Source organism: Thermobia domestica, chromosome 5, assembly GCF_964235325.1.
Source record: "Thermobia domestica chromosome 5, izTheDome1.hap1.1, whole genome shotgun sequence".
Lineage (NCBI taxonomy): Eukaryota > Metazoa > Arthropoda > Insecta > Zygentoma > Lepismatidae > Thermobia > Thermobia domestica.
In genome coordinates this window covers 76,122,106-76,145,547 of record NC_137458.1, presented here as the reverse complement: position 1 = coordinate 76,145,547, position 23,442 = coordinate 76,122,106, and positions in this window count along the sequence as shown.

Genomic DNA, 23,442 nt, shown 5'->3' with positions numbered 1-23,442 from the left:
ATTCTCATTATCGACGACTCCTTTAGCTTAACCGGTATAACCATGGAACGTAAAACGTAAAACTTAAAAACATAATTTTGTAACAGCTCTTGTGACTCCTGTAGCTCTACTTTTAACATGAACTTTAATTGGAAACCTTTCATTTAACATGAAAATAGTAAGGATAATCTTAATGCAAGTAAAGATAAAAGTCAAAGTAAAATGAAATTGATCTCACAAAGGAAATCATTCCCGAAATTACACGCAACAAGAACATACGAGCTACGTACTAGACCACATTAATTTAACCAGATCATAGAAATTCTCAATGTATTAGACGACATGTCGTCGTTTCCAGGTCTATTGGACAAATACCATGACATGTGTCTGGCTGCTTCCAAGTCACGAAATTCTTAAGCAGTTAACAACCACTGGTTAATTATACCAAGCATAATACAAGATTTGTTTTTACCGCAACAGCTAAGAACAGACTTTAGTCAGATATTTTTTTTTCTAAAAGTGTAATTGAATTCCCGACGGGAGCTCATGCGGTTCGGATCACACTTTAACCTGTAGGTCTACGCCTCATTTAGCCTCGCTACTGAACGGGACGCTAAACTGAAACGAAATAGTAAAACTAATAACTAATATTCTAGAGAGAGCTCTAGAAACCATCTTCTTCATATTATTTTATTTTTTATAAAACAGGACAAGTATGTATGTATAATAAGAAGCGTACTGTAAAACCTTCAGATATATTCGGAAACCTTAAGAAAAGCATTTGATGTAAGGACATCCATAGAAAAGATGTTCCTATCAAGCAAGATAGCAAAGTAGTTTTGGCATTATTGGACTTGATCATTTCTTACATCTGATAATAATATGTCGACGTTTCTTGTTCTCCCTGAAATATACACGAAAGAAAAATATTTTTTTTTACATAAATCTGGCGTGAAGTTGTCTCATAATTAGTTATGTTGAAATATAAGCAAATCGGGAGACAGCAGGAGGTTCAGTGAGCAGTCTCTCGATTCATCTTTAGTTCAGTCATTTTAGAAAAACATTATTATAACATTGGACCTCAAACCTGTGTTGAGTTATTTAACATTTCAAGTTCTTAACATATTTCACATTCTACCGAGAATCAAATTTAAGAGATATATTTCAAGATGAAATGTCCCTACTTATTCAAAAAACTTGTGTTTGAAGATAAAAGGAAACTATTTTTGCTAACTTCCAATAACTTGCAATTCATTGAAGTTTATTTTATTTTAAATCAATGATTAATGTATTTACAGAGTCGTTCATAATAATTATTACATTGTCTTCGATATTATCAAATATGTATTTTTTCCCTACTTAATTTATTTATGTAACGAAATATAATGTTTCGTCTTATTTTTAATTGTTTTTGTTTGTGTTTTGTTAACAAGTTACCGTCATGTGCATGACCGGTGATTTACAGAAGGTTTACTTTGCGGAGCCATGTGCACCATATATGACTCACAGGCATTGCGTTCTTGTTTTTGAAGCCGTTTGAATTACCGGTGATGCAACATAAGTTTTAATTGTGAAATACAATATCTTGCTCAGAAAGATGTTCGGCATCCTTGGTTTCCGGCGAGCTGGGATCAAACCAGGATCCCCAACTACAAAAGGTGAACTCTCTACCACTAAGCCACCGTGCCCCTTTTATATCTAAATGAAAAAATAACTGTAATTGTATTTAAATGCTGAAATAAAGATGATAGAGGCCAACGTACTGACCACACAAATCCCAGTGGAATTCATTTCGTTGACCATAGCAGATCGTGGCCTAGAATTTAACAGTAGTGAATTTATTTTTCAACTGTAAACCTTCTTAAAGTTTGTATAAATAGTAAAATGTAGAACGGTCACAATTATTGTAAAAGCATCATACACTGTTTGACAATAATAATAATAATAATAATAATAATAATAATAATAATAATAATAATAATAATAATAATAATAATAATAATAATAATAATAAATGAAAGAAAATTACAGAATTTCGAATCACACTTTATAATCGTTTCGTGTTTTTTCTATAGCTTTTTTGCGATCAATGAAAAAATAAAGTTCTCGTTGTTATAGTAAGAGAGAGAATGTACCATCCGCGAGAAACATAAATTTACATGTTTCCACATAGTGGTACCTCAGATCAGTTACCTTTCACTATTGTTAGCACTTTCGCGATTAACGTAAGGGGTGGAAATTTTTTCAGCTTCACATGTCCATACACCTTTGCAATTGTTTTTCATCTTAAACTGCACTTCTTATATGAACATTAATTTCATTTTGACAAACTACTACTCTATTACGTAAGAGTTTTAACAAGCTACAATTAAACAACCCAAAGGTGGATATGAAGACATATTGTTCAGACCCTCAATTTAGCGAACTAACATTTGAACTTGACCTGACATTTAAAGTTGAATCAATTTTGTTGAATGAGTTAGTAGTATTTCATGTGGCGAGTAAACGATTACATAAACACTATCTGTTTCTGCATGGCTAATTTTGCGCGAGAAATTATTTATAAGATAATACCTTCTTCCCCGTCTTAACCCATATGCGACTTCCCCGTGTCGAAGAAAAAGCAACGAAATAAAAGAGCGTGAACCTATTGTGACTCAGTCTGTATTCCTTTTTAATTTTTTATTTCTTTGTTTTATTTTTCATTTGAAAACTGATAAAATAATTCTTCGAGCTCATACTTGAAAGAACACAAGGAGTTCGGCATATTTTTCGTAGGTGGCAGGGACTAATATATTGGAGAGGATCCCTCCATCCACCCCCTGTCTTCTTTGATGCCTTACAAGTAAACATTCTTTCATAATAATTGGAATTGGTGCATATGTTCTAAAAGTACATAACTAGAGTGTTATAAGTTTGGAATCGCAGCAGTAGATGGCAATGGGTAGAGAATTTTAACGGCAGATGGCAAGAGATGGCAATGGGTAGAGGATTTAAACGGTAGATGGCAATGGATAGAGTAGTTATAAGTGTTGAAAGGATGAGCCGGTGACACCAGTAATCCATCATAACATCCCGTAATGTTCCTACATAATACATTCTTATCTAAATTGAGTTTCTAAATCACCACCTGCAAGTTTATTGCATACATGAGTAAATTGTTAAGTTTTCCACTTTCTGAGTGAAAAAATTCACATGTCGGTGGAGCAAAAGATTTCTTTATCTTTTCTTTCAAAATACATTTTTATTTCTTTATATTTTAGGGGTTCAGAACCCAAACCGATCAACTTCGTGCTTTGTTGCTTTTCTAGTTCTACACATTTATGACTTGCAAAGGATATATTTTTTTTTCAGAGGCAAAATACCTTACCTCCATAATTTAGCAATTTGTCACTAGAATTCATAATCCTTCTGATCAGTCTCATTTCGATACAATGGGCCTTAAGCAGAGTTGTTCTGACGTACTATTAGCGTCATACTAAAGACCTGACTACTGCAGAAAATATATGTTTGTTGGGGGGCACTGTGGATCAGTGGTAGAGCGTTCACCTCCGGTGCTTGGGGTCCTGGTTCCATCCCATCTCGCGCCGTGTGGATTTTGTGGTGGACAAACACCGTGCTCGTGGGTTTTCTGGCGGTTTTCCCGTTTCCTCCCACTTTCTTCATTCCACCATTCACTCATTTCTCATCATCACCGTCTTCTCTAGCCTAAGCGTCATAATCGTGGGACGTAAAACTTAAAGGCTTCATTTCATTTCAACATGTGTTAGTAAATGTCTTTACTATGGCACTAAACACGCGTCAAATCGTCTCTGCATAAGGCCCATTATATCTAAGTTACTACACTTTTGAAAAACCTCGTTTGATGGAGTTGATCGGTTTGGCATCTGAATTGCTCATTTATTATTAATAATTACTTTCTTCCTTTTTTGCTGAACATAGAAAAATGTATTTTGAAGGACAACATTAACCAGTACCAGCTCACATTTGAACCTGCGTTGTAATATTCAACAAGCCTACACCTTTCCATATTATCCACATCAGAACTTGCAAAGGGTTTTACCTTGTCTTATTCATACTGCACGTACGAATATATTACTTAACAACCGCAAGAAATGTCATCCACCCTCGAATTACTGTTGCTACTGGCTCCTTCAAGAATTAGTAGTTGTTTCGTAGATTTACGAAATCATCTTCGCGTAATCAGAGATGTATGTTGGTGAAACAGTATATTCTCAATATTGTCAATTACTTGTTTCTTGATCTTGCTCTACAGATCATAAGACTTTTTTTCATGAAACCAGAGGATTAAAAGAAACATGCTTAAATGTAAATGCAGTTCAGACTTCAAAAAGAATCCCAGGTAACTCGCTGACTTTTATCCCTTTAATACCTTAATTACTAACACATCTTTTGTGGACTATGTAGCAAACTATACACCGTGTGTTATTGTATTACTAAAGGTTCTTGATTCGATTCCCTGTCAGCATTTACAGTTTCTTTCTTTTCAAGGAATTCCATATTATAAATCATGTTCGCGATTCATACTGAAAGAGGTTTTTCCCATAAAGTGAGAAAAACCCGAGACAGAGAGAAGGGGGAAAGAGAACAAACTGTTTATTCTGAAGCGTTAAAATTTCATTTATTCCCGTCTCTTTTGTTCTTTTCTTTCCTTCTTACCTTTTTCTCTTTATGTTTTGCGTCTCATATTTTAGGTACTTTCAGGATGCATATTGTTAGTTTGCTTTACTTTGCATTAATTTGTATCTCTTACAACTTAACGCAAATGGAATTTCTGGTTCTCGTGGTTCTTTCTCCAAGTGATAAACCCAATTACTAATACTTTCTTGTTCCAAATTGAAGAACATCCTGGTATTTCATATTTTCTGGCATGCATTTATTGCCATGTTGGTTGCGCAAATATTAGGCATACTGTGAAACTATTCTGCTAGAGGAAAAAAAGAATCGTTTCCCTTATATCCAACCTATTCTTACTAAAGTTTCTAAATGTTCGAGAACCCACTATGACAACGTACCACCTACTCGTTTCTGTCCAGAAATATTTGAAAGAATCCAACTGTTTTCTCATCGCTAAAAGCAGTCATCGAACGCCTGTTTTGGAATGCAGAGTTCTTTATCGTCTTACCTGAATGTCCTTGATGTTTTCAAATCCTTAAATTTTTAGGTTGATTTCAGTGTAGGGAACGGGAAAAAGTAACACAAAGATTCGCCAATTAAAGGGATAGTTTATATGTAGTTGTTAACGGGTAAAATAGAATGGAAAGCTTTTTGTAGCCTAGAAGTTTCACACGAATCCTGAGAAGTAGCAGGAAGCGTTTTCACTAAGGAACACAACTTTCCGTATAGTCATTTACCCTATTCCACACCTTTGTTCATAATCTGCTTTCCTTATATCTTGCAGTTCTTCAGATTTTATTTGCACTACCAATTTCTTTTCACATAAGACAACAAAAACCGCTTCTGGCATCAGAACAACAGCTGTGTTCAATTGTGAAAGATAGGCGCTGGCCCCCGATGAGATATTTGTATTTCTCAAGTGAAAAGTTAAGCCTTATGCAAAAGGAATTTCGGAAATCTCTATAAGTTAAAGAGTAAAAGACGTCCGCGGTATAGATATCGAAAAATTAAAATGCAAATCACAAGTTCGTGTTAACAAAGGTAGCATTATGGATCCACAACGTATTATTTTCAGTGTAACAGTATCCCTAGCGAACATAATCTACTAAAATTAGGATGGAACTGCATTGTAACAAAACAAATGCGTAGTGCAATGGAGAATACCAATGATGTACAAGAGCATCGATTATTATTTTACTTATTAAATACACCTTGAATATTACGGTAAGTATAAATGTTACGTAACTTGTCCCTTCTAGAACCTTCGTATGGCGACGACTTCATGTGATTCATGCTTTCGTAATTAGCTGTAGTAGGAGGTCATGCTAGAGTTGGAGCTTCGCTTTTGCATGTAGTCGATAATACTACATAAGTAGTCACGAACAACGTAGTTAATCAATAAATCCTATTATCTCTTAGATTTTGTAACGCTAGATTTCCTTCATATTTGGGCGATAGATAATCAGTAGATAACAAAATACGGTTTGGTTTGTGTTTCATTTTCCTTTAGCATGTAGATTGTAGTCTATATTTTTTGACCAATATTTGAGGTGAACTGAGTTAATTTTGTGTTTAGTGTCCCGTTCAGCAGTGAGGCTATATGATACTTGGACCTACTAATTGACATGAAATCCGAACTACCACGACCTCCGCCGGGAATCGAATCTGGTACCTTCACGCCAGATGAAATTCTTCTCTGATCATTAATACAAATGTAGATTTGTTTCCTTATTTCCAAAACTGCTTTTGCATCGCCGGGATGGGTACATGGCCGCACAATACTCTAAGGAAGGGATGGTTGCATAAGGATTTGTGATTAATTTTGAAGAGTTCTTTTTTTACTAGGAAAATAATGTAGGTAAAAGGAGTAAAGGCAAGGATTTGAAGCATCAGTACACTGTCATCTCTGAAAAGATTCGTATTTTTTGTTTTTTCACTTTATTGCCTTATATGTTAAGTTAAACACCAGAACATCTGTCACTGATAGCGTAGATCACCTTACTTTTTAAAATTGCCCCTGTAGCTTACTTGTCCAAACATTAATCTCCAGACATGATGTAGAGAGGAGAGAAAGAAAGAGATACAACTTCTGTAAGATTTATGTAATTCATTAAGGTACTATAGGGACCGACTGAAATAATTACTACTAGGAGCGCTTTTCGTTTTTCAGGAACTTACTACATGTTTGCAGGACACTTTTGTAAGTCCAAAATCGGTGAATGAATTATTTCATTTCATTCATTCAATGAATATTGAATTATTTCACTGAAATTATTTGAGAATGGAAACTGATTACGCTGAACGTGAATATGTTTCGCTGTCGTAAAGCAAGGTCTGTAAGAAAATGTAAATAAGGTTCTTATTATTATATAAAACACAAAAGTATTTATTCCGTATAGAGAACAATATAATACAGCAACTACGGAACATCATAATCACTAACGCCCGCACGATTTTTTTCCAACGCGGGGTTAGGCAAAAGACCGATAAAAAGTTTTTCGTTTTTTTGCCTTATATATATTAAGCTAAAAGTCAAAACATTTATCATTCATAGCGTATATCGTCTTTCGCAGTTGTAGCCTATTAGTCAGAACATTCATCTCCAGACATGATGTCGTGGGAATGGAAAGAAAGTCATATGAACAGTGGTGTAACTAATTTTACTGCGCCCTGGATCGATCGATCATCGATTTACTCATACTCCCCCAAGCCCGCCTCTGGTGCTTGGGGTCCCGGGTTCGATCCCAGCCCCCGCCAAGTGAACTTTGTGGTGGACAAACACCATGTGCGTGGGTTTTCTCGGGGTTCTCCCGTTTCCTCCCACTTTCTTCATTCCACCATTTCATTCATTACTCATCTTCACCGTCTCCTTTAGCCTAACCGGCATAACCGTGGGACGTAAAACTCAAAGATTTCATTTCATTTTTTCCCCCAAGCCCGCTGCCTCAGGTATTTGAGCTGCTGAGTTATATATATAGTTACATGTTAGAAGGTCCAAACAAAAGGGGAAACAGAAAAGACCGAGTCAAAACGACCACGGTGAAAATAGCCCGAGTCAAAAGGGTCCTGCGTCAAACTGACCTGGGCCGAAAGGGGCTCCGCTTCAAAAAGGCCCAAGTTAAAACGGCCCCACGTAAAAGGACCCATGTTGAAAGGTCTTCGCAATGGTTTGGGTACAAAACCTCGCGGCCAGAACCTCGCGGACCAAAACCTCGCCTGGCCAAAACCTCGCCTCCCAAAACCTCGCGGCCCAAAATCTCGCCAGGCCGAAACCTCGCCTGGCCAAAACCTCGCCGCCCAAAACCTCGCGGGACAAAATCTCGCCGGGCCAAAACATCGCCGCCCAAAATATCGCCATACCCAAAATCTCGCCTGACCAAAATGCAAATGTTCCAACAGATGATAAGGATGACGGTATACAAGACGCTGTTTCAGAAGAAGTATCACGGGTATTTGACCAAGTCCCGCGATATCATATGAAAATTCTATTTCTGTATTAGAGGATTACAATGTGAAGGTAGGGCGACAGGATGTTTTTAAACTGGTTATAGGGAAAGAAAATCTGCATAAGGAAAGTAATGACAACTAACGAGGTTAGTTTCGTGAACTTTGGAACCTCCAAAAACTTAAAATTTTAACAAAAATCTAATAATATTTATGAAAATATGAAACAATTAATGAGTTTTTACGACGTCCCTTGATTATGTCCTATAGGTTAAAGGAGACGTAGATGACAAGGATGAAGGAAATGATCGAATAAAGAAAGTGGGAGGAAACGGGAATAACCCGAGAAAGCCCGATGTTTTGTATATTATTATTATTATTATTATTATTATTATTATTATTATTATTATTATTATTATTTGTAATGTGGAATTGAATATTAGGAAACACATTGGGTTAATTTTAAAGAAAAGTTTCATTCGCGGCGAGGTTTTGGCCCGGCAAGATTTTGGCCCGCGAGGTTTTGGGCGGCGAGGTTTTGGCCACGCGAGGTTTTGGGCGGCGAGGTTTTGGGCGGCGAGGTTTTGGCCACGCGAGGTTTTGGCCCGGCGAGATTTTGTCCCGCGAGGTTTTGGCCGGCGAGATTCTGGGCGGCTATGTTTCGGCCGCGAGATTTTGTCCGTATACCCTTCGCAATAAAATTGCCAAAGTCAAAAGCGCCCGAATCAAAACGCCTCTCGTAAAAAGGCCAAAATCAAAACGACCCCGCGAGAAACGGGCTTGGGTCAACAAAGATCTGCGTCAAAAGTGCCCGTGTCAGGAAAGGCCCCGCTACAAAAGGGCCCGAATAAAACGGCCCTGTTTCAAAATGGCCCGAGCCAAAAGTGACGGAATAAAAATGCGCCTCATAAAGTGAGCCGGGTGCAGAGGGCTCCCACGACAAAATGACTAATGTCAAAAGGCTCTGCGTCAAACGGGCCCGTGTGGAAAAGGGAACCGTTAGAAAAGGGCCGGGTCTAATACCCCTGTGTCAAAAGGGCCTGATTCAAAAGGTGCCGAATCAAAACGCCCCTCATAAGCAGAGTCCGAGCCAAAAGAGTCGGACGACAAGTCAAAAGGGCTTGCGTGAAACGTGCCCGCTAAAAAAAGATCCCGAGTCAAACGTCCCTGCGCCAAAGGATATTTCGCAACAAAACAGCCCGAGTCAAAAGTCGAGAATTAGAAAAACATCCCTCATCAAATGGGCCGGGTAAAAAGATCTCAGCAAGAAAAGGGCTCGAGAATCGTTTGTTAACGCATCGCAAAGATTTGGAATTTAAGTCGCGGAGTTTGGATAATATACATAACAATTATAATGACTGTCTGCAGTTTTGCGTTACGTTGCTATACTCAAATCTTTTGGACTGGAATGGAATGACAACCAACGTCAGTAAAAGGGGCGACAATTGAGGTAAGATACATTGGTAAATATTAACATTTTACGATTGAAATTCACGAGAAATTGACTGCGCAAATGTTTGATGGAATTTCATTTACGTTGGGAAACATTAACGGATTCAAAACAAAAGTTCAAACAAAACACATCAACCACTTTTTGTTCATTTTTATGCATATTTTGATTATTATTATTATTATTATTATTACTTTTATCATTAATATTATCACTTATAACAATAATAATATACAGGATCAGTGGTAGCCTATGCCCTCAAACAAGTATACATCACTGCTCGGAACTATTAACTTTACATTAAAAGTGGTCGTCTTCGGATCATTTTATGTTACTCCCTCCTACTCTGCCAAGGTTTTCAATGGTGTCTTGCTCCTTACCCCAAAGCAAGAAAAGCAAACAATATTTTCGTAACCAGAGCCAGGAGCAGAAAGGGAGTGACAGATCGCACACAGCTTACTGTATAGCTGCAAGAGAACCATGGGTAATTATAGTTGCCCTCTTGTTACAATGCGTTCAGTGAAAGGCGTAATATCAAGATCAGTTCCGAGAGTTGAACACGGAGTTGACTGTTAGAATGCAACAGCGGCATACAACAAGTCCCTTCTGTTTACTTTTCATGAACATCTTTCACCTTCATGCGTACAGGTCAAGTATGTCGTAGATTTAAATGAGATCCTGTTTCATGTATGTTTTCCCAAAAAGATATGAGTACCCAAGAGACAGAACACCTAGCTATTTTTGTTTTCCCTTTTTTCTATTAACCAGTGGAAGTGTGTAGGGTTGTTTCAACATCCTTCTTGTAGTTTGCTTAGGATTCACTTCCTCCTTTTATTTTAGTTTTTGGCTATGAATACCACCGCGACAAGTCGTGGTTCTTATGATAGTGGCGTATTTTCGAACGGAGAAATTACGGAAACAATAAAGAATGTAGACTACTATGCTTTTGAAACGAGCGATGAATGTAGTTTGTAGAAAGATTCTAGCATAAATTTATGTGACATATCTCTTTTAATATAGTCTCTGCTGAACGGGACGTTAAAACAGTGGCGAAGCGTGTTGTGAAAACGGGTTAGACACACACACATATTATATATACAGGGTGGCCCTTTTTAATATTTCCACGGAAATATCACGAAAACGACTGAGCATAAATAATCTCAACAAAAGCTCAAATCGGAAATAGTATGGAGCAAATTGAATGGTTATGTCGCGGTGCCTGCAGGGCTGATCGTCAAGGGATCCCTGGGTGAACATTAAAATTTTAAAAGAAAAATGGGACGAGTGACACTTCAATCGATAGATGTTAAACAACTAAAAAGCGATGTGGCAAAAGATTTTTCATATCGGTAACCGTATTCAAAGTGGCCGCCAAAATATGTTATCTGTACCAAGTAAACGTCCAATAGCACTCATATGGAAACGGATGAACATAAATGAACCAAACAAATTCTCACACAGGAAAGCCAAGGCGCAAATCGAATAATGTTGTCTCGATGCCCCCGGACCCATTTCACGGGGGCCCAGGTCCAACTTAAAACTTTTAAATGAACATATGAGTCACATGGTGCTCGCTCGATAGACCTTCATACACTAAACAGCATATTGGCAAAATATTGGTCATGTGGGTCACCGTTTCTAAAATGTCCGCCAAAACTTCTTGCCTGTATCACATAAAACGTCCAGTACCACTAGTATGAAAACGGCTGAAGATAATAAGGGACGAACAGAATAAAACTCCTATAGGAAATCACAGAGGATATTTATCATTCGACGGCTCGAAAATGTTGCAACAGAGAAGAAGATGATTAGAGTAAAAGTGTTAGGTGGTCTACTCTAGTTCGAAATGAATGTGGTGCTTGTAGCTAAAAGAGAAAACCAGATAAAACTTAGAGTAATATTTGCAATTTCTCTTGTGAGCATCCCCTAAAAGTTAGGCAAGATTGTGTGCAATGAAAACCAAAACTAATTCAAGTTGTGATCAATGATGTTGATGTTCAGTTTAGGTCAATTCATTGATTCATTTTCATTTTAGATCAATTTATTGAACATAGAGTTGAGTGTTCTTAGGTTGGACGTGTTTAAATGTCTGAAAGATTGTGTGGAATAATAGAAAGGAAATCTGGCCAAAAAGAATGTTATACATTGAGTACTACTGGATCCATGTGGCCAAGAGTCTTTCTCAGCAGCTCTGTTTCGGATGTTATAAAAGGTCCTTGGAAGAATCAAACTTGGTCATCTTAAAACACTTGATAGAAAGAATCGTTCGTAAGATTTCCGAACACTTATAAACCTAAGTGAATTATTATGTCTCCTTACTCCGTGCGTAGTATTGTATCAAATAGTAATATGTTCGCATGTTTATAATTTACGGCTCACCGCGTTTACTAGTTCGTTACGACTTTATCTACAGTCCGTGCTCTATCGGCTCCCGATCTTTAACTAACTCCTCTATTTCCAAGGAAACAATTTAATGTAACCGAAAACATGAGGTTGTAGATTTCAGAGATACTTCAAAACAACAATGGCTCCAGCCAGCACGTGGAAACTTGAGAAAAATCAGTTGAGAAAGGACATTCCGCTGACCAAAAATCCTTAATAGCAGAAGACTCAATCTTTCGGATAATTTACATTTTTGTTAATCTAAGAAATTTGTAGAAGAGTTGAGTTGATTTTAGTTTAGCGTCCCTTTCAGCAGCGAGGCTATATGAGACGTGGACCTACTGATTAACGTGGAATCCGAACCACACAAGCTCCCGCCGGGAATCAAACCCGGGTATCTCACGCCAAAGACGCGTACGCTAACCGCTTAGCCACGGAGGAGCTCAAATTTGTAGAAGAGATGAATACAAAGATTCTTACAGGGTTACAAACATTTCCGTGATTAATGGTAAAGTTTCAGTGTAATGTTCAGATACTAAGATAATAATAATAATAATAATAATAATAATAATAATAATAATAATAATAATAATAATAATAATAATAAAAATAATAATAATAATAATAATAATAATAATGATAATAATAATAATAATAATATTAATAATAATAATACCAAAGGAATCAGATTCTTTAAAGTGAAATTAATGTCCCTTTATGTACATATATTGTGTGGATATTGTCTTTTGCTTTACGTAGTATTTAAATTGTAATATCAGTTTCAGATCACAAAGACATATTGAGATAAAGTTTGTGTAGAAAGTTGTTCCAGAACATGCTGCCATCTGGCGACATAAAAGCAAAACATTAGAACAAGAGTAATGAATGACAGACAAGCATAAGTTCCGCCTCTGACGAATGAATGAAAGTCTGCGGTCTTTCTTGCTCTTGGCGGGATTAATTACAATTGGTTTTCGCCGCTAGTGAGATACCTTTGATCTTATGCTGTAATTCGTCTGATATGCTGATATAGTAGTTCACACGACAATGGTCACAACTTTGTTAAATAATTAAGAAACCGAAAATAATTATTTTTCTTACCTTTGAACTCACTTCATATTTGCACTTTCACATATAAAATACTACACTTCAACGTTAGATTTCTTTAAAAACTCTCACTTTAAACACTATTTTTTAATAAAATATTTTTTATCACATTTCACTAATGTATTCATTCGTTGCTAGTTATGGCGCAAGTACTCATGATAAAGGTTGCACACTGCATAATGATGAGTTGAGAGGAAATACTTATTGCCAGGAGTATAACTGAGTTTTTGCAGTCCTTTCTGCAATGTGTGTTCGTAAAATCCGTGTCGGCCTACATTCAAAAATTATGTTCGATGAATTTCTTCCGGGTAAAAATGATTGTTTTTCGTGCTCACTTTATTATCTTGTGAGCAAAAAGGTTCGGGTGGTGGTGGGGTAACGATTTGGTATCAGGTGGAAGAGGTTCTTGTGTAACGTTGGTTTTAAATTTTGTTGTGGTGTTCCAATGGAAGAAGCTTCAATTAAATAATTCGTGTATATTGTGTCACTGTTAATGCTTAGTTGTGATAAAGAAAAGTGTGCAGTGATGTTTGCCCTTGAAAAGGCCTTGACTTTGTTCGTCTAAACGTGGATTATACTGAGGCGCTCATGTAAGAAGGTGTGCCCTAATATGTTAACCCTTGTTGACTTCTACGAAACGTAAGTACTATATATATTTGTGCTATACTAGAGAAATCTTATGTTTATATGAAATGCGTGTATCTATGTTTGAATAGTATATCTAATATGATTATAACTAATGATACAAATATAACTGATAAATGTTGTACAATGTCACTGTCGTGATGTATTATTTTGGTTGTGATATATGAACCACCTTCGGCTTGTATATGGGTAACGATTTGATGATCATCTTAGTAATAAATTTTAAGTAGTCGCAATAGGAATTTTAATACTATAATCGTGAATACGTTTGTCAAAATTGATAGTCAGTTATTTATAATCGAGCATGCATCTGCGCACTATGATATTAGGATTAAAATCATTGTTCGTTATTATAAACATGTCAAAATCTTGAATATTGGCGTACATCCTTTGCGTTGGTCGTCAAACAGCAGATAACTTAGCTTAGTCTAAAACCGTGTTAAGTCAAAACAGTATATATATATATATATATTGACTTCTTATATCCATCCGCGAAAATTTATTGTCTTAGCCTTAGAAAATTATTTATTTCTCGTTAATTATTAAAAAACTCCTAATGTGGACATCTAAGTCTAATCTTTGAATAGACTTTTAAAATCCACTTATATTTCATTTTAATTCAAGTTTTGTACCATATCCAAAGTCTACACTTAGGATTGACTATAAATCGTACCCGTATTTAAACATCTATTAGGGAAATCTTTGACTTGTGCTTTGCACTGTCCATCATTTTACCCTATAAATATTCATCAACTACTATAACTTCTTTACTTTTATTTTCTTGTCATTTCTCTACTTTAAATACGTCAATAGCATTAATGTATACATAATCAACTATTTATTACCTATCTATATTTATTATTATTGGCCACTTCCATCACATTCTTTTAAAAAAATTCATTAATATATATATATCTATATATCTATATCTATATCTATCTATCTATATATATATATTTGTCACTCATCTTGTCAAAAACAATTTCAAAATCCAGTAATAGGTTCATCTAATACCTATATTTCTGTATGTTGTTATCTATTTCTCTATATATTCCTAATATTTATGGTAATAGTAGGAAGTTAATTTGTCGAAATTTTAAATATTCTTCGTACATAAATAATCATTAACGTTATATAACGCAACGTTACATAACGAAGAGCTACTTATTCATGTATTTTGTTATGAATGTGAAAATATACTACCTAGTTCGATTTAATGTGAACTATTCAAAATAATGTTTATATTTCAAATGTTTACTATTTTCTTAACGATTTTCTAAGAAATTATTAAGATTTAATTTTGACCTTTTGTATTCCACAGACGTTTTTCTAGGTAAATAGGATTAAGCATTTAAAAAATATCACTGCTTTACAAGTGAACAAACGAGGCTATTACCTTACCATTCCTTCAGGAGCATTTCGCTACCTCTTCTAGTGTTATCGCCGATGACTAATGATTTTTAAAAATATTTCTCAATGAAGCCAGGCTCTATGCCGTTTTTAACTTTCTGAGAATTTGACTTCTTGGCTACCTAGGGAACTTATCTTAGGAAAATTTGTTCTAATCTTAATTGTTAAATATACCAATATTTCCAAATTTTTGTTTAAATCGACAATTAACTTATTTTTAATAACTTACTAAATTCCGGAATTTTGCGATACGATTTTCAAAAGAAAAAGTAGGTTTTTAGTCCGTCCCAGATGGAGCTTTGGTTGAGAAAGCGAGCGGCCTGACTCGCTGCGGCAAATCCACTCGCAAAACTACGGTCAGAAACCCTAAATAACTTAGATTTGAACACTTAGTGTATACTATCTAGATGTTAAATTAACAATAAATCATTTCAATTCTTAATATTTATATATTAGACATTTTCCATTCTAGTTATTAGTCTTGTTTCCGTTCCAATTAAATAACTTATTTCGTCTCATTTCTTCATGTCTTACACTAATGTTTGCTTGCATGCCGTGAAGACATGAGTAGTGGCTTTTTTCATTATCAGATATAACAAACCTCACTTTGGTTATTATGCTTCTCCGTCAGTAATGTTCTGTCTATATTTTATCCTTTTTTAAAAATTATTATTATTATTATTAGCATGAAACCATATTACTTAATCTAAATATGAAATATACTTCATTAATTGAATTTATATACACAATCTTTTCCATTAACCTATGATAATAACTATTCCCAAATTTTTCCTTCGTCACCTATTACATTCTAGCGATAAGTTCCTAATTGTGCAGTTAGAAACTACGAAATCCAATCTTGTGGACTCTGTGAAATGCAGTTCTACGCTTGGGCTTGCGTTGCCTGCAACGACGTAGGCAAGCGAGACGTTTCTTTATATAAAAATGATTTCTTACACTAACTAGCCATTATACTTATTTAATAATCTAGGCCTAATAATGTTACTAACCACACCAATCAAGGGTGAGAGAGTGGGATAGCCACTATCGTACAACTACTTAAAATACTTTGGGATCTTTTAGTATCTTCATACAATTCTGAAAATAAAATGCTGATGTAATAGTGATTATTTAACAGTTATATAATGACCTCGTTATGTAAATTCTCTTTAACGTAATATTACTAAGTAAGCAGTATTTGCTTTTTGTAAGAATAATAACAATTCATGAACAATGTAAATAATTTTAATAACGCTATTCCTTTCTTCTTTTGTCAAGTAACATGATTTAATAAACACAAGTGATTATGCAAATAAAATTGAGTTCAATTACTTTCAATAATATAATGTAACGTAGTGTTACCAAGAACTGAACTCAAGTACGATAGAATCCCATAACAAAAGTGCCATAATGCAAAGGAGGAAATCTAATTCCTAGAATATCATAGGTCGAACGATAAGTGGGCGGGATGGGCGGGACGGAACGGGAGGGGCACGGGAAGGAACACTAAAATTGCAAACGAGAACCTTGGTTTTTGCAGATTGTGTCTACACAATAAAATTATAAAATTATGTGCTTTTATGAGATATAAAGGGGTTTGGACATAAAAGCTAAAACGTTTGCAAAAGTGTGAAAATCATACCTAGTATGACGTGAGCCTCCTTTTGCGTCCAAAACAGCTTGGATCCGACGTGGAATGGACGTATACAGCTCCTGAATCGTGGTTTGTGGAATGTTGTACTAATGTTCCTCTAAAACATGCTCCAGTTACTTAAGGGATGCTGGTGGAGGGTAATGAGACAGAACACGCCTTTCGAACTCAGGCTAAATTGGCTCAATGATGTTCAGATCTGGTGATTCTGTGACCCAGGGAAGGCGTGATAGATCCTGGTCATGCTCCTCAAACCATGATTTCACCGCTTTTGCAGCGTGATAATGGGACCTGCAGAAAACCACGATATCACTGCCCATACTGTAACAGAGCCACCCCATGCTTTACAGTTGGGAGCAGACAGTCTGTATCAAAGGTCTGTGACGGTGTTCTCCACTCGCAAAACTACCGGTTATTGGAAACACGGTGAAGGTCGATTCTTCAGACCACATTACGTGTTTCCACTGCTCATGAGTCCACTCGTTTAGGTCCGGCACCAATGGATACGCCTCTTCGCATTTACTGCTGTAGCCAGGGGTTTGGCGATAGCGGCTCTGCCATGAATTTTCATTTTATGATGTTCCCGTCACACTGTTTTCGACTCTGTAGCCTGGAATTGAGTTCAGACGTAATTTTCATTGCAGTGGGCTTCATAGTATCTACTACAATTAATTCTAACCCCCTCCGGTCCCTATCAGACAGGATTGTGTTTCGACTACTGTTGTGGTTTGCAGACGTCGTTTGCCCATGAATTGTGTATGCCCTCGTGACTTTGGACACAGTGCATTTCGAAACCCAGACAATGTTCACCACTATTGCCACTGAAGCTCCAACCAGACGGGCATCAACGATCTTGCCTCTTTGGAAGTCTGTCAGGTCCCCAATTTTACCGCACCATTTTCACACCACGACACTCACGGGTGAATTGGTTAATGCTAACGGAAAAGCAGGGTCCCCATACCGCATTGAAAGCAAAAAACCATCGCCAACCGCAACATGTTTTGTACACTGGAGAGCCAAACATACGTGTCCTGTATGAAGTGTTTTTAGATTTTTTGTCTATTTCCTGTATGTCTGTAAGAGAAACAAGTAGGTAATTTTTTTATTAAATGTTACCTTCCATTTTGACTGCAGACAGCAAAAATGAATTAACTGAAATGCGAAACCTATTCGTCGAACAATGCAATGTTAGGGCAATGTGCAGAAACGTTCGTTTTCTCAAAAGAAGTCTGCAAAATATTGGTTCATTACAGTACCGGTCACTTGTACACCTATGTGTTTCACTCAAACCATACCTATAGCAAGTAAAATCTTTAAGAAATCTTTAAGTTTTACGTCCCACAGTTTTGCCGGTTAGGCTAAAGAAGACAGTGATGATGAGAGATGAATGAAATGGTGGAATGAAGAAAGTGTGAGTTAACGGGAGAACTCCGAGAAAACCCAGGAGCACGGTGTTTCTCCACCAGAAAGTCCACACGGCGCGAGCTGGAATCGAACCAGGAATCCTAAACACCGGAGGTAAATTCATTACCACTGAGCGAGCGCGCTCCCATACAGCAAGTAAATGTGGGGGTTCTTTTTTAAAATTTTACCATTCATAGCCGGTTTACCCACTTACAGAGGGAGATGGGAAAAATAATTTTCTAAGAATTAGATTCGTCTTTAGCATTATCACTTATACTTTAATAATATTTTTCTCAATTGGATTATTCTCGAGTGGTGGAATGATAAATATACTTTGTAATTACCTCTAGGTGTTTTATTCTGTTCATCCGCTATTATCTTCATCAGTTTTCATATTAGTGGTACTGGACGTTTTATCTGATACAGGCAAGATTCTTTGCGGCCATTTTGAAAATGGTGACCCATATGAAAAATCTTTTTCCACAACGCTGTTTAGTGTATGAAGATCCATCGAACGAGATAATATTTTCGTGACCCACATTTTTGTTTAAAAAATACTAAGTTGGCCCTGGGCCCCCACGAAAGGTATCCCTGGGGGCACCGCGACAATATCCTTCGATTTGCCCTATGGCTTTCCTGTTCGAGTTTTGGTTTAGTTCATTTATGTTCAACCGTTTTCATATTAGAGCTACTGTACGTTTATCTGATACAGGTAACGTATTTTTGCGGCCATTTTGAATACGGTGACCCATGTGAAAATTTTTAGCCACATCCCTTCTTAGTTTTTAAAGATCTATCAAATGAAGTGTCACCGCTTCATGTTTCCATTTAAATTTTTAATGTTGGCCCCGGGAACCCTTGAAGAGCGGCCCTGAGGCACAGCGACATCACCACTCAATTTGCTACATGATATTTTCAACCATTCTTGAGATAATTTCCGTGGAAAAGTTATAATGGACCACCCTATATTATATATATATATATATATATATATATATATATATATATATATATATATATATATATATATATAGTAAAACCTGTCAACGTGGCCACCTCTCTAGGTGGCCATATTGAAACCATGCTTACCTCAAGATAATAAAGATAAGTTTACCTGCGTATATTGGACACGCAAAGTACCATTTTGTTATTTTTCTTAACTCTTTCGTATTTCGATATGCGAGGCAATGTTCTGTATTTGTAACTGGAGACAAAGGCCAGAACACTACCCTGATAAAGGGCTGGTGAAGGAAGATATGAATAAGAAAAAGCACGTACAGGAATTCCGGAAATGATTGCACGTATTTGTTTACCTTTTCTCTTTTGGTAAAATCATTAGCTATAGCCTATAGCGAAGACCTTTTAATCCGGTTCACTTGACGCAGGGCCGTTTGACTCAGGCCCTTTTATACCCAAGCTCTTTTTGACGCAGGGCATTTGAGTCGGGTCCCTTTGTTATGAGACCCTTCTGACCCGGGCTCTTTTTATGAGGGTCGTTTTTATTCAGCCCTTTTGACTCGGGAAACTTTTCTTGCGATGACCTTTCAAACCAGTCCCTTTCATGCAGGACCGACTGGAGACCTTATGTAACGTGACCCCTTTTTGACACGGGCCCGTTTGACTTAGAGCATTTTGACTCGCTTTCTTTTTTGTGGGACCCTTTTCTTCCAAGCCCTTTATATGAGGGGCGTTTTGGTTTGGCCCTTTTGACTCAGGCTCTTTTGTTACCGAGACCTTTCGACGCCTTTCCGTTTTGACTCTGGCCTTAAATATGTAACCCCATTTCGACCGGGCTCGTTTGAGGATGGCCCCTTTTTGCTCGGGCCCTTTTATCATGGCACCCTTTTGACCGGGCCCTGTTGAAGAGGGTCGTAATTATTCCGGCCCTTTTGACTCTTGTCGTTTTGTAGCGGAAACCTTTTGACGGGAGCACTTTTGTATCGTGGCGTTTTTGTATGGCCCTTGTGTAGCAGGTCCCTTTTGTCGCGGGCCGTTTTGACTCGGGAACTTCTGTCTTTGCTTTTTTGTCAGCCCTTCTGACATCGAAGCATATATATAACGCAGCAGCTGAAATACCTGGGGCAGGGGACATGGGGAGTAGGGGTAAATGGATGATTGTTCGATCCAGGGCGCAGTAAAATAAATTAATCCCTTGTTTATATCTCTTTCTTTCAATTCCTTCGACATCATGTCTGAAGACGAAAGTTCTGACTAATATACTACAGCGGCGAAAACGATATACGCTATCAATGATAAATGATATGACTTTTAACTTAAACGAAAAGGGCAATAAAACGAAAAGCTCTATATCGTTTTTTGTCCTCCCCTTCCATTGGAATAACCCTTGCGGGCGTTAGTGATTATGATGTTGCTTAGTTACTGTATTATATTGTTTTATATACGCAATAAATACTTCTGTGTTTTATATAATAATAATAACCTTATCTACATTTATTAGTGTTCTTGCTTTACGACAGCGTAACATATTCACGTTCAGCGTAATCAATTTCCATTCTCAAATAATTACAGTGAGACGAATGGAATAATTGACGCAAACATTTAGGACTTAGAAAAGTGTCCTGCGAACATTTCGCAATAAATTCCTGAAAAGTGAAAAGCGCTAGTAGCAGTTGTTAGCAATTATTAACATATAAGACAATAAATTGAAATACTGAGAATACGAACCTTTTGAGAGATGACAGTGCAATGCTGGTTCAAATCTATGCCTTTACTTTGTATGCCTACGTTATTTCTCTAGTCAAAATAAAAACTCTTTAAAATTAATCACAATTTCTTATGTAATCATCACATCCTTAGAGTACTGCGTAGTTACATACCCCTCACGGCGATGTAAAGGCACTTTTGACGAGGATTATACCTTAGATCTACTTTGATAAGTTTAGTGGAGGGCATACTTGCTTCGGCATTCCTTTCATTCGTGTGTTATTTTATCCACTTTGCTTCTTGGGTTTAGTAATTGAATTGATTTACAGTTGACACAACATGTAACATATATTGTGTTCCTGGTAAGTAAGTATTATTACCTGAAAGCTTGTGTTGAGGAAATAAGGAAATGATAAATTATCCATGTTAAAGCTTGCTTTGTAGGCTCAATGGTACAGCGTTCACCTCTGGGACATGGAGTTCAATCAAAGGTCGCGCCAAGTGAAAATTGTGGTGGGCAAACATCGGGCGCTTGGGTTAGCTCAGGGTTCTCCCGTTTCCTCCCAATTTCTTCAATTCCACCATTTAATACATATTAATTCATTTAGCCTAGCCGCCATAAACCTAGGATAGAAAATTCAAAGTTTTCATTTGATTTTCTTGTGGGAGGAGAAGGAGTTTTCTAAATTAAATCTTGCTTTTATAACGTGTGAAAGACATGAGGTAAAATGTAAACAAAAGTCTATGAATGTACTTATATTTTAACACAGATACAAAAACATGAGACAGAAACATAGAACTAAGCTGTTTTTCCACGTTTGTGTCTACAACGCGGTCATGTATGAGACTCCAAATATAGTTTTCCATGGTATGTTATATACATGATATGTCAAGCTGCTTGATAGCGTTGTTCAAAATTGCGAATACCCAGATGGAAGCGTTCTCTTTACTCCTCATAATATGCCCCCAAGTTGTCTTTAAATTTATGAAGATGAGCGAGAATGGACATCCTAGAATGCATTGCTGTAGTTTGTCACCAGACTATCGATTACAGTTTCATAATTTTGAGCTTCTTTTTGATCCCCTGACACTGCATAATTTTCTTGATTTGGAGTCCAACTAAAGCACTAGCTTTGACGTTTGCTTTGTACAGCATGGGGAAAAGTCTCGAAGATGGGTAAAAGTTTCTGTGTCCTTATCAAGAGCTGTTACAAATTGATTCATCAGGCGCAATTTAAGGTTAATAGCGGGATTAGCACTTTCTTGGGATCTACTAACGATGAGAGGTGACATTCTACTTTCGCGTGGTGAACTCTGCCCTTGAAAGCCCTAACACATCATGAGAGAAACACAGTCCTGCTGTTTACGATAATATTGATTAATACTATAGACTTTGCTTGAGAGTCATTTGTTTTCTCTATACCACTCTCTTCAGACCAACAGTGCTCTCCTGGGGACGGCTGCGTTTTCGGAGAAGGTTTGGCCACAGGAAGCTCCGGGGTGTATGACAGAAGTGAGATTCTTGTTGAAATGTTCGGATACATGATAGGAGAAGCATTCTTACCAGATCGCCGCGCCGTTTAAAAGAGTTGACCACGCGCAAGTAGAAATTAATTCACAAAAGATCCTAGGAAAAGCACCCTTCGTGGCTCTGTATTGTACTCAGTATCAAGCTGGAACAGAACACAAGATTACATTTAAAACAAAGACAAATACAATTTTATTTCATGATCAAAATTTTTTATATCGTCGGTCACTTCATGAAGGGGCGTAACTGTCAAAATTCATATTTTGAGTTAGCAAGTCTCGTGGTTTATCATATGAAAGATATAAAGGTACCCGGGAAATTTTGTACCTTTTTGAGTATGTCTGTGTTCAATTGGCCTTCTCATCGTGAGTTGAATGCGAATGGAGATAAGGCGAAGATCAGTTTTTGGTGTTGGTGTACCAACATACTACCTGGTCATGGCAGTTCAGTTGCACGGTGAACTTACGTAAGGACAAAGTAAACATGGGCCTTCCACAGTGTCATAATGGCATGCATGCTGTACGAGTTCAAACTGGGGTCAAACGCCGCTGCAGCGGGGCGGAAGATATACCATGTCTTTGGTGATGGAGCCGTGACTAAGTGGACACTGCAGCGGCGGTTTAAAAAGTTTATGGACGATGGCGTAACACTTGTAGCTGCACCACGTGCCGGAAGACCAACACCTGTAGACAATGAAGATCTTCAGGCAGCGATTGAAGCGAACGGAGCACAACGATAATGTATATTTTTATATGTACTTTCTAAGTACTGTTTATATTTACGGGCAAAAGTTTTCTTTTAAAGGCACAAGCACTTAAGAAGAAGAAGAAGAAATAATTTAAATATTTGTATCACGTCGAGTTATTTCTGAGTTTCGTTGCTAAGACAACTTGGTTATCTGCTTGATTTCGTTGTTATGGTAACTAACACAGATAGATAGAACGAAGAATCATCTTCTAAAGAACGAATGTATAATATTTTAATGTGACAAACATTATATATGTTGAAAATAAATATATATTTTCAAAAGTGCATACTGTATAGCGTAATTTATGATAATAAAGCTAATTAGATTCTCCAGAGGAGGTATATCGAGCTCTTGCTCTGTTTGAACTTTGGAACATGAAGTGCGTGTGTGTG